The sequence below is a fragment of the Pempheris klunzingeri genome, chromosome 13, assembly GCF_042242105.1.
Source record: "Pempheris klunzingeri isolate RE-2024b chromosome 13, fPemKlu1.hap1, whole genome shotgun sequence".
Classification (NCBI taxonomy): domain Eukaryota; kingdom Metazoa; phylum Chordata; class Actinopteri; order Acropomatiformes; family Pempheridae; genus Pempheris; species Pempheris klunzingeri.
This window is the reverse complement of record NC_092024.1, coordinates 4,694,366-4,714,291: the sequence shown is the minus strand read 5'-3', so window position 1 is coordinate 4,714,291 and position 19,926 is coordinate 4,694,366.

The window sequence follows — 19,926 nt, the reverse complement described above, 5'->3', positions numbered from 1 at the left end:
GGTCTGAGTCAGGGAAAAGACTGAATATTAATAGACAGAGGAGAGAAGGGGGGAAGCATTTTATTAGAGAGACTAATGGTCGATGTGAGTAAACCTCTTTTCCAATATCTGGGTTGCTTAGACCTCTCTCATCTCCATGACCTCTTTTGAATAGAACGGCTCTCAGATAAGCTGGACCAATGTAGGGCGACCTTCTCAGATTTCAATATCAGACACCAGATTTTAACCCATGGTGCACCAGTGAGGAGAATATGAGGAAAAGCTGTGAGCAGGATGCAGTTTGAAAAATTATTCATATGGTTTAACACTGTAGATTTGCTGGATCCTTTCATTTACTACGACCATATAGACCGTCGTATTTTTGGTTCTCTTTTCATGAGGGTGCTCATTCTTTTTCAAGTTCACTCCACACTGATATAGAAACTCAGCAAATGTTTTTCATTGCAATAATTCACAACTACATTGTGCACAATTCAGTTAACAATGCAGGAAAGGTATTTTAACAGCACCAGTCAATATTAACATTAAAAAATAAATAGAAAATGCATTTTACATTTGCGTATGATTCAAGAGAATTATAAAATACAAAAATCCAATTTTCTTTTTAATGTTTTAGTCAATGAATAATTACTGCTAAAATTGGATAAAATAAAACTTTGGAACTGATTATAAGGGAGATGGTCCTACAGATTAAACAACAAAATAAATAATTTGTCCGTTTCCTCCAGAATGCCAAATAAAAACATAATCTGAGCTTTTTCTTGGACCACATCATCAATCTGCACATTCCAAAATCACAAATCATTATTGAAAAATAAATGCATTTTATGATGTGACAATGCTCTAGTTAAGGTTCCGTTAAGCCACAGAAGCGACTTGGTTAGGTTTAGGAAAACATCAAGCTGTGGGTTAAAATTACCGCTTTGTAAGGGGAGCTTCACTGTTATCTTTTCAGCAATGCTCTTGATTAAAGTTAGGGGTTGATCTTCATCCCCCAGAGGGTTCCCAGAGGCCAACAGCTAGTGGTGCCTATTCCTGACTTAACAGTAAATGGACTGTAGTTGTATAGCATTTTCCTAGTCTTTTTCAACCCTTCATAACGCTTTAACACTACATTCACGTTCAACCATTAGGAAACTAATCATCCACACACATTTACAACCTGAAGGCATCTACATGCAGACTGGAACCCTAACTCAATGAGCAACAGTTGCCTATAATGTAGAAAAACACTACATTTCCTGACACCCCAGACTCTTAACTGTATCATAACAACATTTCAGGCAGTAAAATATTAATACTGTTAGACATACCACATTCTACATTCAAAGAACATGGCTGTCTGCAAATGACCCACTCTTTTAGACCCGTTTCAACAATTTTCCATGTAAGTATTTGACCTGAAGTATTTTTTCCTTTATTCTAAAGGTGTTTAGTGATAGAAAACTTTTAGAAGTTTTAAAAAAGGATCATACATATGATTTATTTCATTGTTGCAAAAATGTAACACTGGGGTTCAATAGGTGTCACTTATTCACAATGAAGGCCCCATCACTCAGTCATGACCAAGTTCATCACCTATGGCAATATGCAGTGTATCTGAATAAATGAGTGGAGGGCATCATGCATAAAAGTGCTGAACTGGCCCAGTTGATTCTTTTGTGTTATGATGGCAAGAAGAAAAGATCTGCATGACTTTGAAAGTGCTTCATTGTTGGGGCCCAGCTGGCATGAACTTCAGTCACAGAGGCTGCTCAGCTGGCTCGTGTTTCAGGAGGAGCAGTGACTTCAGAGATGCAGAATGCAGATGGACCTCCACCTATGGAAAGGACCTCTGTAAAACTGTGGTGGACAGCGCATGTGATGATCGTGATTGTGCTTGTGCATTACTGAGATACGGAAGGAAAAACAGATAACTGAGAATGTCAGCGAAGGAAGTGATTGGTCTGTCAGAAGGAACAGTCCATCCACAGTTCATACAGAGGGATGTTGTAGCAAGGCTGCAGTGCGCAAAGGCCTCATAACAGAGATGAATGTGCATTCATCTGAGAGCTCAGAGCACAACTGGTGGTCTCAAACACATTAAGAGGGCAAGAAATTCTACAAATTAACTCTTGACAAAGCACACGTTAGGACAGTGTTAAATGAAAACCATTCCAGGTGACTACCTCATGAACTATGAAAATAATTGTATACCAATTTGAAACCTCCTGTGGAGAGGTCTGTGAAGGAGTGGTCTGAGGAGGCCAGTGCAAGGCTCAGGAACTGCTCTCAGACAACAGACTGGGAAGTGCTCAGCAGGCCTCATGGGGAGGACAGTTTGGCCCACTGCATCAAAGACTAAATAAACTTCTGCGTGGAGAACACTGTGCCTTCCAAGAAGGTGCAGTATTTTCCCAAGAACAACCCCTAGGTGACCCCTGACATTAAAGCCCTGCTGAACGAGAAGAAGAGCATTTTTAGGTTGGGGGAAAGAGAGCAGCTGCAGAGCATTGAGACGGAGTTCAGGCATCCAAAAGGTGAGGGGAGACACCAGGACAGCGGAGACAGAGACTGAGCAGACCAATTGAACCTCTTCTTCAACAGATTTTATTCTGCCCTCTCTCCCTCCCTGACCCACACTGCACCCTCTTCGCACCCCCCCAAGCCATCCTCCACTTCACCCCCCAGCTTGTCTTCTTCCTCATCAATACCAGACCTTCACAAGTCTACACCTCCCCCCATCTCTTCCCACCAGCCACCCCCTCTCCCTAACAGCTGACCAGGTGAGATGGGAGCTCAGGAACATCAAGGCGAGAAAGGCCTTGGGCCCGGACGGCATCAACTCCAGGCTACTCAGGGACTGTGCAGACCAGCTCTGTCATGCACATGTTCAACCTGAGCCTCAGTCTGGAGAAAGTCCCGGTCCTGAGGAAGACTTCCTGCGTGGTCCCGGTACCACAAATGGCACGCCCCAGGGATCCCATCCACTACAGGCCTGCTTCCCTGACATCTCACCTGATGAAGACCATGGAGAAGATAATCCTCAAAAATCTGCAACCCTTGATGAGCACGCTGCTGAACCTGCAGGCGCTGATAAACTTGGTTCAGGCAGGGCTTCGTGTCGCTACCATGAAAGAGGTGGCCTGGTCTGGTATAGGCCACACTGAGGCTGGGGCTCTGGGAGGAGAGCTCTTCTCAGTCCAGATCAGAGGTCAGAGAGAGGTGATCTCTCCTCTCCTCCTCTCTCCTCCTCCTCCTCCTTTAGACCCTCATGGGTCCAGAGCCGAAGGTTTAAAAGAGTTTGAGAGACAGCACTGAACTTAGCTCAGTTGGCCCTCAGAGGTCCAGAGCCAGGGTCAGAGAGAGGGAGATCAGTGGGGGAGATCTGGTTTTGTGGCCTGAGGTTGTGGGGTCATGTGTCCCTCATTTGCACTACTTTTTACACAACAATATTGCACTACATAAATGCACCACACCTACCTCCACTGTATATACTGTTATTATTATAGTTATGAGTACTTATATTGTACTTCTTCTTGTTCTTATTCTTATTGTTGTAGTTTATTTCTTACTTTTTACTGTACATAGAGAGACAAGTTTCGCCTGAGTCAAATTCATTTGCTTGCTTGTACAAACTTGGACAATAAAGTTAATTCTGCCCTTTGTTCAAAAGACAGAAACATGTAGTCCTCACCATTTTCTGGTGAAGCCCAACACCTCCAACGACAATATCACAGCCACTACCTGCACTTTATCACTATTCATTTGTTTTCTTACTACTGTGCAATACTTGCAATATCCTGTGCAACACACACATGTATATATTTTGTATTTTTTCTCATATTTTTATATTTGTATTTATTTTTATATTTATTTTATCCCTTGTTTTTGCCCTACTATTCTGTTGCTGTAACGTGAATTTGCCCGGTGTAGGATGAGTAAAGTCTCTCTTATTCTATATTTCACAATCAATTGCCTCAATCATGTCAGTGGATGCTTTGGAGTAGAGTTTTCATTGGATTTTCATTTAGTAATAATAATTTCAGGGATCAAAATTAAATTTAGATTTTTAATTTTCCAATGTAATGTTCAGTTTGATTGAATAATCTAATTTTAATATTGGTATGAATGAACTTCTATACATGATTATGAGAGACAGACAAAAAAGAAGGAGATGATTCTGGCAAATTGGTCAGATCTGTTGTCAAACTATTTCCCCTTCAGAGCTGCCCCTAAATCAACTTGAAAACTCTCTAGTCTTGTTGCACTGGAATGTGGCGGTTATACCAGACCCGATGGCACACAGCGCTCTCAGAAAGAGAGATAGAGAGAGAGCTAGGGGGCAGGGGGTGGCAGTAAGACAGAGAGGCTTGAGGAAACCCTACCCTCTGATAGGATGTTCCATATGTACAAAAACCACAAAGCATTCGCAAACTGCCCTTTTTCTTTTAATCTCACTACACAAGAATATTGCAATAAGCTTTACATCTGATCACCAGCCCAGATTTCCTAAAGGTCAACTCATCTGTGACTAAAGGCAATGGGAGGGAGAGAGAAGAAGAGGTAGAGAGAAAGATATGTAATCATTATTTACTGCCCGGACAAGAAAGACACATGAGGCCAGAGAAGATGTTATCATTAAATAATGTGTATAAATGTGTATATGTATGTGTGTGTGTGTGTGTGTGTACGAGGATGGGGTTTACTTGCCAATGTTTTCTTTTTTTACAATAACTTGGAGAAGTTGTAAGACATTTTGTCTCATACCTTTTGTCTTATACCTCCCCGAGCCGCTGTGGCAGAAAATCTGATACAGGAGGTTCTACTCAGTTTCCCTTTACCACTGTACTGTGTGTGTGTTATTGTGCAATCACTGACAGTATTAGCTACTGTATACTGGCAGCTTCTGTCTCGGTAGGGAATACCAGATTTAGAGGTTTCTGAGCAGAGAGTGGGAGCTGCTGGGCTAAACAGAGCTGTTCCTAGCTGTAGTGCATGGACACGGCTTATGGATGGCCTCACATAAACCTTCAAGTGGACGTATGCTGCTTAGGTGTTTGTGGTGCATCACAGGTAGTAAGCTATGCCTCAGCTGTGCGACTCTCCATTCCCTCAAAGATCAGGTCTCTCAAAATGGTTAAAAAGGGTAAAATGAGTAAATTATTAATTAGCAATTAATTGATTTTGCAGCAAAATTTTAAGATGTCAGGTGGTGGCCTTTAAAATGCTTTGTAGAAGCTTTAAAGCATTATGCGGGGGTTGATGACCACTAGTTGGCTGAGAGTATGCTCTGAAGTCATAGCAAAAAGCCTTATCATACTCCATAATTTCATCATTCTTATATGCTAGATGTTATGGCAGCAGATTTAGATTGTGCTTGCTGCTAGCTCCTACCAGCTTACCAGTGACAGGCTGTTCAGTTGTAGTGCTCGCTCATGTGAGGATTTTTTAGTCCTTAATTTTAAATTCTTTGTTGGAAATTGTTGGGTCTCTCTTGATTTAAGAAATAATCTTGATCTGCTCTAAATGAACATATGAAGCGGATTGATAAATCGATCGATAGCCAGATGTAATTCTTCGGCTGCACACACTCTGCAGAAAGCCTCCCTTGTTTTATGCAAGCATGTAATTTTGGTCTAACGAGTAAATCATCGATTACATCTTTTGGGGTGTTGGTGACTGAATTGGCATGTTTGTCGTTGGCTGATTGGTTTTGCTTGTGGGCCAGTTTGTGTGGAGTGTTTTAGGCTTTTTAGCAGCAGTCATCCTTGAAGCAATAGGAGTCATGCAACTGGATCCCTGTCTGTGTGTATATTCGGTCATTATGATCTGACCAAGCGGTCTTTTCACCTGCTTCCAACCCTAAGTGCAGCAGTTTCACCACAACATACTGTATATCCAAGATTACAAACAAACAGAGGTAGAGTTTGTAATGCAGTATTTTAATTGAGGACATTTACACAGCGGATGTGCATTTGCAACAGTAAAAGTCCTTCTAACCAGTGGCGTACACCTTGCAGCGTTTCTCGCTCCCTGACTGACCTCAATTTGTGGACTTCATAAAAAGGTGGACGGATATCTGGCCCTATGGTTCGGGAGGTAATTACTAATGTTACCGCTTATCCCTGGGGAAAGAAGATGTGATGCCTGGGCTGGCACTCCTGTTTGGAGCCGGGCCAGTTATTTCCTGTGGAATCAGGCAGCATTAACCTCTTGAATGCAGATCTGTTTGGCTGTAAATTAGCAACTAATTAGAAGGTGCTCGTCATCTTCCAGAGACACTGCAAACACATGAAGAAATGAGGAAAAAGAGCCACAATGTGTTTGCATTGTTAGCATGCGTATCTTTTTGTATTTTTATTCAATACTTTTCAGTAGAGACACAAAGTTAACTGTCATCGCCCTGAATATAAAATTATATAACCAAGGACAGTATTGGGACCCTAACCCTAACCCTAAGTACAAAATTTGTGAACTGCTTTTAGAGTATTAATTTAGAATATTAAATTCTAATTTAATTCACATTTCAGATTCATAATTATTAAAAAAGAAAAAATGCTCAAAAGATGAAGAGGAAGTCAAAGATGTGATTGCTGAGGTGTTTACTGAGGCCAGTATTTCTTGGTTTGTTTTTTTAGCTAAAAAGGCCAGTGCTTAAATATGTTCTATTAAATGACTGGAACACATTTGCAATGACAAACTGCAAGGTTATATTGTGACCCAGGTTCTCTGAGTGGAGAGATTATCTTTCTGCCCTACATATTCAGCATACAATGATTGACCCCCATGGCAGCAGCAATGTGGATACATAGACACATAAACTATGCTTGCCTCTTCGGTTAACCTTGATTCGAATGTGTTTGTGAGCAGTTTTTAGCTGTAGAGTTTCTCCACTCAAAAAACCTGGGTTACAATGTGACTCTAAGGCCATCTCTCTACCTTAAATGGTAAATGGACTGGATTTGTGTAGCGCCTTTCTAGTCATTTTCACTACTCAAATCGCTTTTACATCACATCCTCATTCACCTCATCCTCCACACATCATTCATTCAGGAGGAATCTAAGTTGGAGGAGACTATTCTTTCACACACATTCACACACTGAAGCTGCTTCAGGAGCAAGTTGGGGTTCAGGGTCTTGCCCAAGGACCCTTCAACATGCTGACTCATAGGAGCTGGGGATCGAACCAGCAACCTTCCGATTGATGGACGACCTACTCTACCTCTGAGCCACAGTCACCCCAAACCTACCTTACATGTTACATGTGTGGGGACTCTATGAGTACCTTTAAGAGACTGAGCAATAAGGTCACAACAACTCTCTACCAGTCTCTTGGGCCTACTAGGCCACTATGCCACTCCAGGTTGAAGGAGACTTGCCCACCTTCAACATTACCTGGTGGAACTGGTGGGCTTTGCAGGAGAGGGATTCCTCCTGCCTTGAGTTCCAATGGTAATATTCCACCCCCATTTTCCAAGGAAAGGGTCTTGATTTGTCTGACTTGGCATGGGAGCCCCAGTCCCCCTGTCTGTTTAGAAATGCTGCTGCCACTGTCTGTCCCCACCAGCACATGGTGATTCCTGCTCATATGTTCAGAAGAGCAAGGGGCACAATGTGCGCTGTGGCTGCCATCAACCCCAAGAGGTGGAGGCACAATCTCTAGGTTACCCTGGTGCCCAAATGGAACTGGGACAAGCAACCTTGCCTTTCAGGAGTCAGAGAAAGAATGTCTGATCCGGCATCTAAGGACATGCCTAGGAACTCTGTGAACTGTGAGGGCCAGATCCTACTCTTGCTCCTTCTGAGGTAGAAACCTAGGTGCTCTAAGTGCTACAGGAGCTTGGTCACATTGTTGCAACACTGCTCCTCTAAATGAGCACAAACCAGCCAATCCAATCATCCAGGTAACTGAGGATGCAAGATCCTCCAGATGCAAGGGTCCCAGGACTGTGTCCATGCACCCTGTGAATGTGCAGGGAGATAGTGATTTGCTGAATGAGAACACACAGATCTTGAAAGTTCTTCTGTCAAAAGTGAACCTGAGGTAGCAACTGTGTCCTTCCCATATTGGGATTTGAAAATATACATCCTATAGGTCGATTGTGACAAACCAGTTGCCTTGGAGTATGGCCTTTGAACTCTCATTGGCCTTGTTGACCATGTTTAGCTCTACCATATTCTTTGGACTCCCAACGGGTCACGATGCAGACTGGGGGGCTGTCAAGACACACTGTTAATGGTCCTGCCAGAGCATTCCTAACATCTCCTGATTTGCTTCTGGCCCAAACATGGTAGGCAGCACTCCAGCTCATGCCTCTGCCAGTCGCCAAACTGACAGCTGATGCCAAAAGCCGCCACACTTCCACCAGCCTGTGTGGGAAATGCAATGCAGCAATCCAGAGACCACATCAACTGTCCACATGGAGGTAACTCCCTGTGCATGGAACAGGTACGGTGGAGAGATAGTCTTGGCATGATTTACTCAGTGATATAGTTATTCTCTATATGTGCTCAAATGTAAAATGTCCCAGTCCTTCAAATACCACTTTTTCAACCCCTTTGGCATCTGATACCAAAGCACAAAACACACTTTAGCCTCTGTATGAGATGGATGTTGACCCAAGAGACCAAGGTTCATGCCCAGTGTAAAAGCAGAGTGAAGCTTAACTTATATACATTCTTACATTAACCCAAACCATCACCAGGAAGTGTGACGTGCAGTCTCACCTGGGCTGGCTTAGCAGCTTGTGAACAGTACAACAATGCAATAAAATGACGGGTCACTATAGGGACTAATCAGCATCTGCATTAACAGTCCGTTATACAGAAATAACATACCTTTGCCATAGACGCAGTCCTAATAATGAATTCATTTTTAAATCAGTAAAAATTCATACAAATATTTTTTGTCAAGTTATAATATCATCATTACAATTATTATATTTTGTGTCACACTGCTGGGTGTCTGTAGTGCAGCAACGCTGGTGGGGTTCTCTGCCCCTTTGTCCACGCAGTAGGTAGGTACATCGGTTTAAAATTAAAAACCATACACGTGTCAGTGGAATGTAGAATTACATTATCAAAACATCCAAAAAATAATAACTATATTAAACTAACTAAGAGATTTTCCAACAGTTTAACTACAGTTAAAAGACCCCCCTTTCCCCCAGATGACGCAGACCCCCCGTGGGCCAATTAAGGTAAATCATGTCTTTAAATTTCTTCAAATCGGACTGGTGGCGTAGCATTTCTGGCCTTTGAAAGTTTGAAATTTGACCTTTTAATGAAGACACCCCCTGCCAGCCCAATCAGAGGAATGTCTGAAACGTCAAAATATATCATCCTCTTGGTTCTGTCAAAATCGAAGCAGCAGCCTGAGATCACATTTGTGTTATACATTGTGACATTTAATCAGAGCGCCCTCATTAGGTCAATCAGTGCAGCAAGTTTTGTGTCAACCATTTTCATTAGACTAATGATTGTTTTTTTATTCTTTTTTTGACATATGAAACAAAATGACACATTTCCCTAGAATGTGTAGTGGCCCATATACTATCCATTTTGTGCCATTTGACAAAACAAGCAACATACTGATGATGGATGGATGTTGACTGAAGAGGCTCAGCATGGACTCTGCATCTTCTACAGGTGCACCATTGAGAGGATCCTGACTGGCTGCATCATTGTCTACTTTGGCAGCTGTACCACTCTCAACCCTAAGACTCTGCAGAGGGTGGTGAAAACTGCTCAGCACATCAGCAGGATGGAGCTGCCCCTCATGGAGGACCTGTAGACCAGCAGTGCACACAGCAGCGTCAGAGACCCCAACCACCCAAGCCACAAAAGGTTCTGCCTGTTGGCGCTGGCAGGCGGTACCACATTAGCCAGTCCACAGGGCAATCTCGAGATCGTCACCAGGCCAATGTGCTCATACCACACTCATACACTTTACCTTTACTCAAGCTTTGCTATCTTCGTCTACATTTATTACCACTGTTTATAGCTACACAGTATACACTGGTCAGTGTAGAGTGTCAACAATATTTCTATTTGATGGAAAAATAGTATCTGATTCTGTCACAGTGTGGAGTGAGATGGCTCTAACAACCTCAGAGCTACTTCAGTGGGAGAAACATGTTTGTTAAGGGGTTAAAGACAGAAAGCCACATATCTCATGGGTGTCTGCCTGTCTATCTCCCTGCCTTTCTATCAGTCTGTCTGCCTGTCTGCCTGAGCGGGAGGGGAAATGAAAGAAAAGGAATGAACAAAAGAGAAAAAGCAACAAGGTGGAACAAGAGAGTATGAAAGAAAAGGAAAGGAGGAGAGGTGACAGAACTAAAGTAGAGGAGAAGGGACACAAGGTGAAAGGAAAGGAAAGCAGAAGGAGAGACAAGAGAAAGGACTCCTGAACACCATGTCCCTCCTTTTTTCCTCAGCTTCCTTGGTATCTCTTTCTCTCTCTCGCTCTTATCTGGTGAGCCTTGCTCGGCCTGCCATCACTGACAGATCGAGGCAGCCAGTCGCTGTCGTCCCCCTCCCCCCCCCCCCCTCCCTCCCGATGTAAATAACCTCCTCGCTAGTTCAAGGTGGGATGTCACTCCAAGTCCATTAGTTTATTTTATTACCCACGAAAGGCTGGAGGTGGAGGGGAGGGGGGTGGAAGGGTTAAGAAAGTGTGTAGGAGACAGGGTAGGAGTAGGAGGGTGTGGGGGTACAAGAGGGGGGGGAGAAGATGTCTCCTATAGTGGGTCCGAGGCAGGAAGGATGGAGATGGACGAGAGAGATTAACAGAGACAGAGGAAGAGCAAGAGGGAAATAATGCAGAATGATAGAAAGAAGCAATCTAAAGGAGGCAGAGAAAAAAGAAAAGGAGGTGACAGTTGTTGACATGAGAAGGGTGTGTGTGTGTGTGTGTGTGGAGAAACAGCAGACCTGCAGCCAGTCACATTTCAGATGTGTAAATACAAAAATGGGCCGTTAGACTCTATCCCATGAACTTCCTCAGAGACTAACCCACCAAGTGTTCATGTATAGTTTCCTCCGATGAGGTGAAGCACCGAGAATGAAACCAATCAGCGCCATGTCTCAGTCCCTCTACAAGCCAGGTGCACCAGCGTCCTTCTGCAACGATATTTCATGACGGATTCAACAAGTGGGAGAAATGAATGGCTGAACAGCTGCATCCCCGCGCGTGTGTGACAGGAGGAGTGGACGGTTGTTGTGAATGTGAGTTCTGAATGTTTTCTTGAACGACTTACTTTAAGATTCACTAATTATAACATCTCTATGCGCTCAGCATACTGCGGGGCAGCAAAACCTAAAACCTACTTTTAAACTTGACAGGACAGAGGCAAAACTCTGAGGGGAGACAGAATTAAACTTTTAGCTTTTGAAAATCGAATGTTTCCGACAGCTGTGATGGTGCTCCGGATTTATCAGGGCTACGGCTACAGTATTTGCCTGGACAGTGTGATAATGATTATTATGCGATCATTATTGTTCTTAGATATATGGCTTTAATTCTGTGCTACACTCCACCAGATGTGAGGACTTCGTGGGCCTGTGACATTATGTATGCCCCCCTGCTTGCTCTTTGCTGGAAGGCTTCATCTCTAGAATCATGTGCGCAGCGTCTCTCTCAGTGAGGAGACCAGTCAGCACTCAAGTGTGACAAAAAGTAAAGCTTAAATATATATTAACATTTCAGAGAATGTAATTAATAGTCTCCTCATTGATGTATTATTTCACCACCTACAACCCATCCACTATTAATCACAATGTTAATCTTTATGGCCCTACCCACGGTGCCTGTGGATGTAACTGCAGTCCACAATTTTGTGGCCTCTAAATAGCAGGAACATACTGCACCGTTGACTTTAGAGCAGGTAAATGTTGGTCAGTTACAATTTCTGACTGATACATGTTAACAACGACCCTGAACACACCTCCATTTAAGACCCACATGCTGTGTGCACAGAAGGGCACATTTCTTATATACACAACACAGTCACTGGGCATGAGAATCAATCAATCAATCACTCTTTATTTATATAGCGCCAATTCATAACAGTGTTATCTCAAGACGCTTTCCATAAAGAGCAGGTCTAGACCAAACTCTTTAGTTAAGAGAGAGACCCAACAGGCCCTACTAATAGAGACATGTAAAAATACAGCATTACATTTTAAAGGCCTTTATTCTAAAGTATCATCAGCAAAATGTACCTAAAGTATCACAAACAAAAATATCATTCTGGACTTTTTGTAAACTATATGACAGCTGTACCTCTATGACACCCTTATTTACATGTCTAACATGCAGTTAAAGGCCAGAAAGCTCTAACCTTAAGCAAAGATGAAGGGATTTTATGAGGAACTCAGTGTCAAATCTTAATTGCCAAAGTGCACAGTAAGTGTAGCTGCCAGATGAGTGAACAGAGGAGTGTGGGCTGTATGAACAGTTTCTCAGTGTGTGAGATCAGAAGGTTTGAAGGTTGATGCCAGGATTTTCCGGGCAGGTTGTCTGTTACTGATAAATGATTATTATGTGATCATTATTATACTTAGATAGATAGCACAACAAACACCAACCAAAATACTAACAGCAACTATAGCACTGACAATAGGAATATGACTAATAATGAGCAACATGGTAACATTGAAAAACATGACAATAGTTAATATATGAATAATAATAACAGGACTAATATCAGTAAAAAGTGTCGGTGGCTGAAGATCCTCAGCAGTGATTCATGAAGCCAGAGAACCACAGCAGGAGAACCAGGATCAGGATCCACAGGAGCCAGAGAACCACAGCAGGAGAACCAGGACCAGGATCCACAGGAACCTGAGAACCACAACAGGAGAACCAGGACCAGGATCCACAGGAACCTGAGAGATGAGAAAAGCTCAGAAAGGCTCCGGGGAAGATACCAAGTTAGTAACAGACATTAAAGAGACATGAAGCATAAGGATGGAGAGGAAGAGGAGGAGAGAGGAGGGTGTCTGCCCCCCGAACCCAAACTGGAAGGAGATTCCACAGGAGAGGAGCCTGATAGCTGAAAGCTCTGGCTCCATCACTACTTTAGAGGACTTTAGGAACCACCAGTAGGCCTGCATTCTGGGAGCACAGTGCTCTAGTGGGGTAGTACGGTGCTATGAGCTCTTTAAGATATGATGGAGCCTGACCATTAAGAGCTTTGTAGGTGAGGAGAAGGATTTTACTGGAAGCCAATGGAGAGATGTGAGGACTCGATGGGCTTGTGACATTATGGGTTGCTCCCCTGCTTGCTCTTTGCTGGAAGGCTTCGTTTCTAGTATCCTGGTGTGAAATGAAAGCTGAGAAACGGGGCTGGAGCAGGATGATAACTCTTCCGATAGTGTCACTCATGCTTCACCTCTCCCTCACTGTGTTTCCTGTGGCCCATAATCTCTGTTTTCCTGCTGTAACTTCCTCTCTATTTCAAAGCCAAGAAAATGGCCTTCAGTGGTCACATTTATCTGATGCGATCTTTTTCCTCGCTGACTTTAATGTAAGCAGATTCCCAATCAGCCAGGATGAATCCAATCAAGGCAAAGGGGGAGGCGCAACAATCTAGGGCACTTTTCCCAATGACTGCTGCAGGCCAGGAGATTAGAGGATGGGGGGGGGAGCAGAGTTTCTATGATGAAGAAGAAGCCTTTCATTCAGCGATGCAACACTAAATCACACATGCATTCATCACCTTCACCTCCATTTGTCTAAACCCCACCCCCAGAACAACTCCTCTTAGATATGGAAATGCAAATTTCCATCTTCCTTCCCTATTCACTTCTTTTTTTCCATTATTTTCACCATATGGATCTCCGTGAGGATGGGAGGGGGCACAGTGTTTCTTTAAATCAGCATGACTACTGGTTGATTTATCCTCAAACTTTTCTCCCTCCCTCCCTTCCATCTCTTCATTCCTGCGCCACCAACGCCCGGTGACGGCTCTCCTTCCTCTCTTCTCTCTCCTATTTCCAAAGCTTAACTTCATTGTCTCAAGCCCCACTTCGCTTTCATCTTAAGACAAAGATTTATGTAAATCTTTGGGCCGGGCGTTAATGCGGAGCGCCGTGTGAGAAATAGCATCCCTAAATCGTGGCATTGTTGTTGAAAATGACAAGGCAGGCCCGTTAATCCTACAATGCGATCATCCAAATGTGTCATAATGCCGTGTGTAGGCAGCCGAATCTGAATATCAAAAAGACGCCACGCACCTCTTATACGCGCCTTCAGTACTTCCACTGCTAGCACACCACTTCCCCCCTATCTCCCTCCTTCTCTTTCTCTCGCTCTCCTTTTAAAGAACTCGCCCGGCTTGTCGCCTCACTCACAGTAAAAAAAAAAAAAAAAAAAGCGAATAAAACACATAAGACGCCGCAAGTCTTAAGTTTGTTGCAGAGCAGAAATCACTGTCGCATTTCACTTCCTCTGTAGTGCTTTGCTTGTTTTCTCCCACATGTGAAAGCTTTGATTCATTCAGATAATAACAAACTACATCTGTGTAATTGTCTAAGTGGCTGCGATTGTGAGTTGAAATACATCGATGGCTTTGGCTTTGTTACCGAGATGTATTTATTTCAGAAACAGCAATCTGAGGCTTTGTGGGGGAACAATGTGCGAGATCCAAAGGGAAACAAAGGTTTAAGTCGAGTCCCTACATGTATGGAGCGTTTAGCTACCAATCAGTCACCTTGCATTCCTTTATTGAGAATGTGAAGAGGAGGCAGTGCTGCTCCTTCCTGTGGATCAGCGCGAGCCCGGTAAAAGTCAGAGGAGGCCTCGGTGACTGGGGGAGGCCGACGGAGGAAGTGAGGCACAGACCGAGGAGCGCGATAGCTGACTTTTTGGAAAGAGCCGTGAAACAGGCGTGCCAATCAATTAGACAGGGACAAGGCTGGTGAATGATAATGTTAATAATTAGCAGCCACGTCGAGGGACTCCTCCCTGACGGGCTGTGAAACCTCTGCCGTTATTAAAGGGCCCGAGCCTGAGCCTTTCTATCGCTTTCCTCCCAGCTTTACCTCCTGACACTGTGCCACCTCCCCCTCTGACCCCTTCTCTCTTTCTCCCCCGAACCCCTTCCTGCCTCTCTCCCTCATTCCTGTGCCATCCAGTTGGGGAGGAGCCCTGCGGGAGGATTTTGTCATGGAGAATAGTGGCGTTGATCTTGAAGGCTTAAGACCCTACTGTACCTGTCAACAGTGTGGCTTTGGCGCTGACGACCAGCGGCTTAAGTCATTTGAAGTTGCTTCTTTTTTTAATGAGGAGGGGAGGAGGCGCAGCGAGCGCTGACAGCCAGTCAGGGTCTTGAAATAATTCCATACCTCTGAATAACCGGAGGTGTCTGTCTGACTTAATCCACCCCACTCACACACACACACACACACACACACACACACACACACACACACAGTGTTTTGGTGGTGGAAATAAAAGCAGGTTGCAGGACTAATAAAGAGGAAGTGGTGGCAGAGAGGAGGACACTGTGGATTGACTACGTGAATCAAATGAACAAAGACACATCATTAACTGAATTGAAAACGCGATTGCAACACTATCATCTTTAATGAGAACAAAACATGGGACACTACTGAGTTTTTATTATTATTATTATTATTGTTATTACTATTATTATTATTATTATCATTATTTCAGCCATCCGGGACTGGGGATTGTCTTGTCTGACCATTGGTCCTAAAGAGAATCACTATGTTGCAGTGGAAGAAAACCAGCGTGCATTCACATTTGGAACAAAAAGTGAGCTGTAACCTGGGGGAAACCCTGGGGGAAAAAAAGAGTAGCAATTACTAGATTATCAAATAGTTGGTGATTAATTTTCTGTCAATCAACTAATCAATTATTCAAGAAACAGTCAGCATAAGAAATCCTTGTGTATTTCAAGCCTTGAGATTTGTTTTGGGCGTTTGTTTCACCTGCTCATGATTCTTCAGCTTAGCTGGTTGAAAATGAATTGCTTGTGCGTTTTAATCTTTTTCAGTGAGGCTTCACTGCTTGCTTTCTCGACGTCTCCCCCTCTTATTGGGTCTCATTACTTCAGTCTCACTTTCTTTCTCTTGGCTGGGATAATCCCCCCTGTAGGGGACTTCAAAGTGCAGGCCGGCCAGGGAAAAGCCTTAATTACCCATTTGCCTTGAAACTAGAGCCAAATCACAACCCGCCCCGGTCCGTCCGACTCCGCGCTCCTGCTCCTGCCTCCCTTGGACTAATTGTGGATCTGGATTTCTTTTTTTTTCCCCAGTGCTGTGGATAGGGAGGGATGACTTCAATCAAAACAGGAGAGTAAAATCTGTGTGAAATGTTGACGCATGTGACCCTATTTTAAGGCGCACGTCTGCCTCCATGTGTACTGTTTTGTTAAACAGACATGGAGATTCAGTGATGCAAAGAAATTTGAAATTTCAATTCTGTGCTGTTACGAGTGGACAGTTTTGTATTTTCATTGTAAATGCTGTGCGGGGCTTTGTGGCATTAAAACAATACAAACAGACCAAAGACTTATTCTGCTCTGTTCGAATGGGATTCAATGCGCAGAAGTTGCCATTTTATTTGCTGTGGTCACTGAAAAACGTCGAGCCCTACTAACTGATGGCGCGGAAAAGGCCGCTGCTGCTGCGGCTTGATCATATTGTTTGAAAATTAGAATTTGAAATTGAACCGTTCAGATTTAATATTACACCCTAAAGAAAAGGAAAATGTACCCTCAGTATGTGTAGTCTTTGACAAAATAACGGGAAATAAAAGAAAGGAAAGGAAAGAAAAGTATAGCTGCATTATATGAAAGTATCCTGTTAGTAGTGTCGTGCACAGCAAAGTCAGTAAAGGACCAACAGTAGATTGTGGTGTGTCCACGTTTACTGGTAAAAACAATCAGATAAATAAAGTGGAGCAGCGATGGTGTCCCATTTGATTGTTTCTATATAATCCTTTTGCAAAGTGTGGATGCACTGTGTATTTAAATAAACTGCATATTTAAAAAAGAAACATCTTCAGGTTTCAGTAATTATAGATGCTGGAAATAAAGATTGATTGATTGGCTAGAAATACTTCCATATAGGTACAGTTACCATATACTACATATGGTAGCTCCACTGCTCAGTGAGCAGTGAGTGATGTGCTGAGGTGTTTAAAGTCAGTCGTGCAGAGGGTCTGAAGATGGATGTATGTGTTTATGTACCCCACCAGTGCAGTGTAGTCAGACAGAGGGCTAATCAGTGTACGTTCTGCTGCGTGAAGTGTTCATTCCAGTGCATTTATATGCTCTTCATGCACCATCATTTTGTCACGAGGTGCACTTTTAAAAAAGGAGAAGCAGACAGTGGGAGTCTGAATGTCATGTTTACTGTAACCAGCCAATGGTGTCCACTGGCCGCATGTCAGTGACATCATAGAGAACACAGGCTGCAGCCTATAAGAGTCAGTTCATGTATTTAAATAAAGTGACATCACAAACAGCATTACATCCCTACTCCAAAAAAACCCACTCCACCCCCATCCCCACCCCCACCCGCCTGCATTAGTGAACATTTTTACATATCAAAAATGACATTTTCTCAACTTCATCCCAACTCTGCTTTTTAGTTGTATTGTTATTGAAGAGAAACATGAGGGCAACTGAAGCACGCAGTCAACATGGAATGTGCAGTTGATTTAATGTTGAGTGGAAACACCTGGTGGGAGAGCTAATAAATGCAGGAAAGAGGACAACAAAAGTCTTAAGAGAATGATAAAATGCAACTTTACTGCTCGTGTCTGTTAGAGAGAGGTGCTGCTGATGGGAAACGTTCAGGGTTTTTATCTGAGCACCAACCGTTTTCTCTGAGTTTCAAAAGCATCAAAGGAATGAATATGTAGTACTGATGGGCGAAAGCAGGCTGCTTTCTTCTTCTTCTTCTTCATCGTCTCAACACTCTCTCTCTCTTTGATTGGCAGGTGTTCACGTGATTGTAGGTTTTGTGGTCAGCGCCAGCAGCAGTAGATGGCTTTGTAGGTAATATGTGGGATTATGTTGAACAGTGTGTGTCCGTGGTCCCTGTCTGTCGACCAGCTCGAAGAACAAAATGAGACAAACAAGCAGAGGATGAAGAATTGTAACAGCCTGTATTTGTGCTCTGTTCTCATGCTGAGAAATATCAACGGGGGAGGCATGTGCCTGAAAACTGACATGGAGGTCACTAAGGTCAAACAGAACACCCCACCCACCCACCCACCCACCCCCCAAACCCCACCCACAGACACGGGAAGTCACTGCCAGTGCCAGTTAGAAATCACAAACAAAGAAAACGAGAAAAAAAAGTCAAACAAAGTGAAAACAGCATCGTCATAGAAAACTCTGTACAACCAATGAAGCGGTAAACAAAACATCGTCTCGTGTTTTTTTCACTAAAAGGCCGTCAAACAACCCTGTGATCCCCCTCTGTACAACATGATTCATTACAACAGTACAAATCCATCAGGTGATTTATCCTGCCCCATGAGAGGAAAAATAGATGGTGGCAGCCTGTGAGTTGTGTCTTGTCGTTGGAATGAAGTCACCCTCCCCCTGCACCCGATATAAGAGCAAGACGTCTCGAGGTACTCAGAGTACCCTATTCACCAAAGGATGCACATAGCCTACGAGTTAAAAAAGACAAGCTCCTTAGGAAAGACAGCAAGTGCCTACACATGTATTTCAAACCATCCATGAAGATTAATCCATTCCAGAAGAAGAAACATAGATACAAGTCAGGATTTCAGCGTGTTTTGTCCTGAAAAGCAGAAGCAGTGGGAAAAAAATCCTCCATCTGCTTATGGAGCAACCATCCACCCACCCCCACCCCAACAGCCATCCCACCATCAAATCCAAGTTTGTTACAGCTCAGTCATTTTTTAATTTGTTTATTCTTTATTTCATTACACCCAAGGCAGAATAAAAGTTACTAAAACTTAAGACGTTTACACTTACAGTGACAAAAACAGTTTAAAAGACCCACAATTTAAATTGGACTGCAAAATGAAAAATAAAAAAAAAACAACCTTTTTTCTATTTTTGTAAAATGCCCAGGCATTCTCCAATATTACAAATACTGGTATACTTTTACAGTAAACAAGAAAAATGTAATATATAGTCATATGTATTTATATATATACTAAAACCCCGTCACCAAAAAAAAACAAAAAGAAAAAAGAAAAAGAAAAGAAATAATATACACATCGCCACTACGGCATTCAGAGAAAGAGTTTAGAAGCAAACCTGGGAAAAAAATACTCGTTTGTTAAAACACACATACACACAAATAGTATTTTACCCTTGTACTTGTTTCAATACTGTAAACTTATTTTAAGACAGAGTGCACTAAATTCTTTTTTTTAGTTTCTGCATTTCCTGATTTTTGTGGAGTCTCTTCCTTGACTTTTTGTGTGGCTTTTGTCCACTCCTGGAATTTTCTGTAGTGGGACAGACTCTTGTCCTTATGAGTGAGGAATCTGATATATATATCTATATATAGGTTTGTGCCTTTATATGTACATATGCATACATATATACACACACAGACACATTAATATTGTGCTGGGTACTGCTAAACCTAAACTCAGCATTGTTGCAATTTCAATAATTTAAATAATTCTGTAATATCAAATTACACATTAAAGTTAATACAATTTGACTGTTTTTATTGTTCAATTTGATGCTTCGTAAAAACTGTTGCATTTGTTGTAGACAATATATAGGAAGAGCAATATTCAAGGCACACTCATGTCAAATTGAATGGCAGTACAAAAACTGTCCCAAATTCTTTTTTTATTTTATAGTGCCAGCATTGGGAAAGCCTGGCCTAACAACCCTGGACACTTCAGCGTCAGGAGATCCCAAGCTCTAGACCCTTTAGTACCTTTTCTGTCCAGCTGTGTGTGTGTGTGTG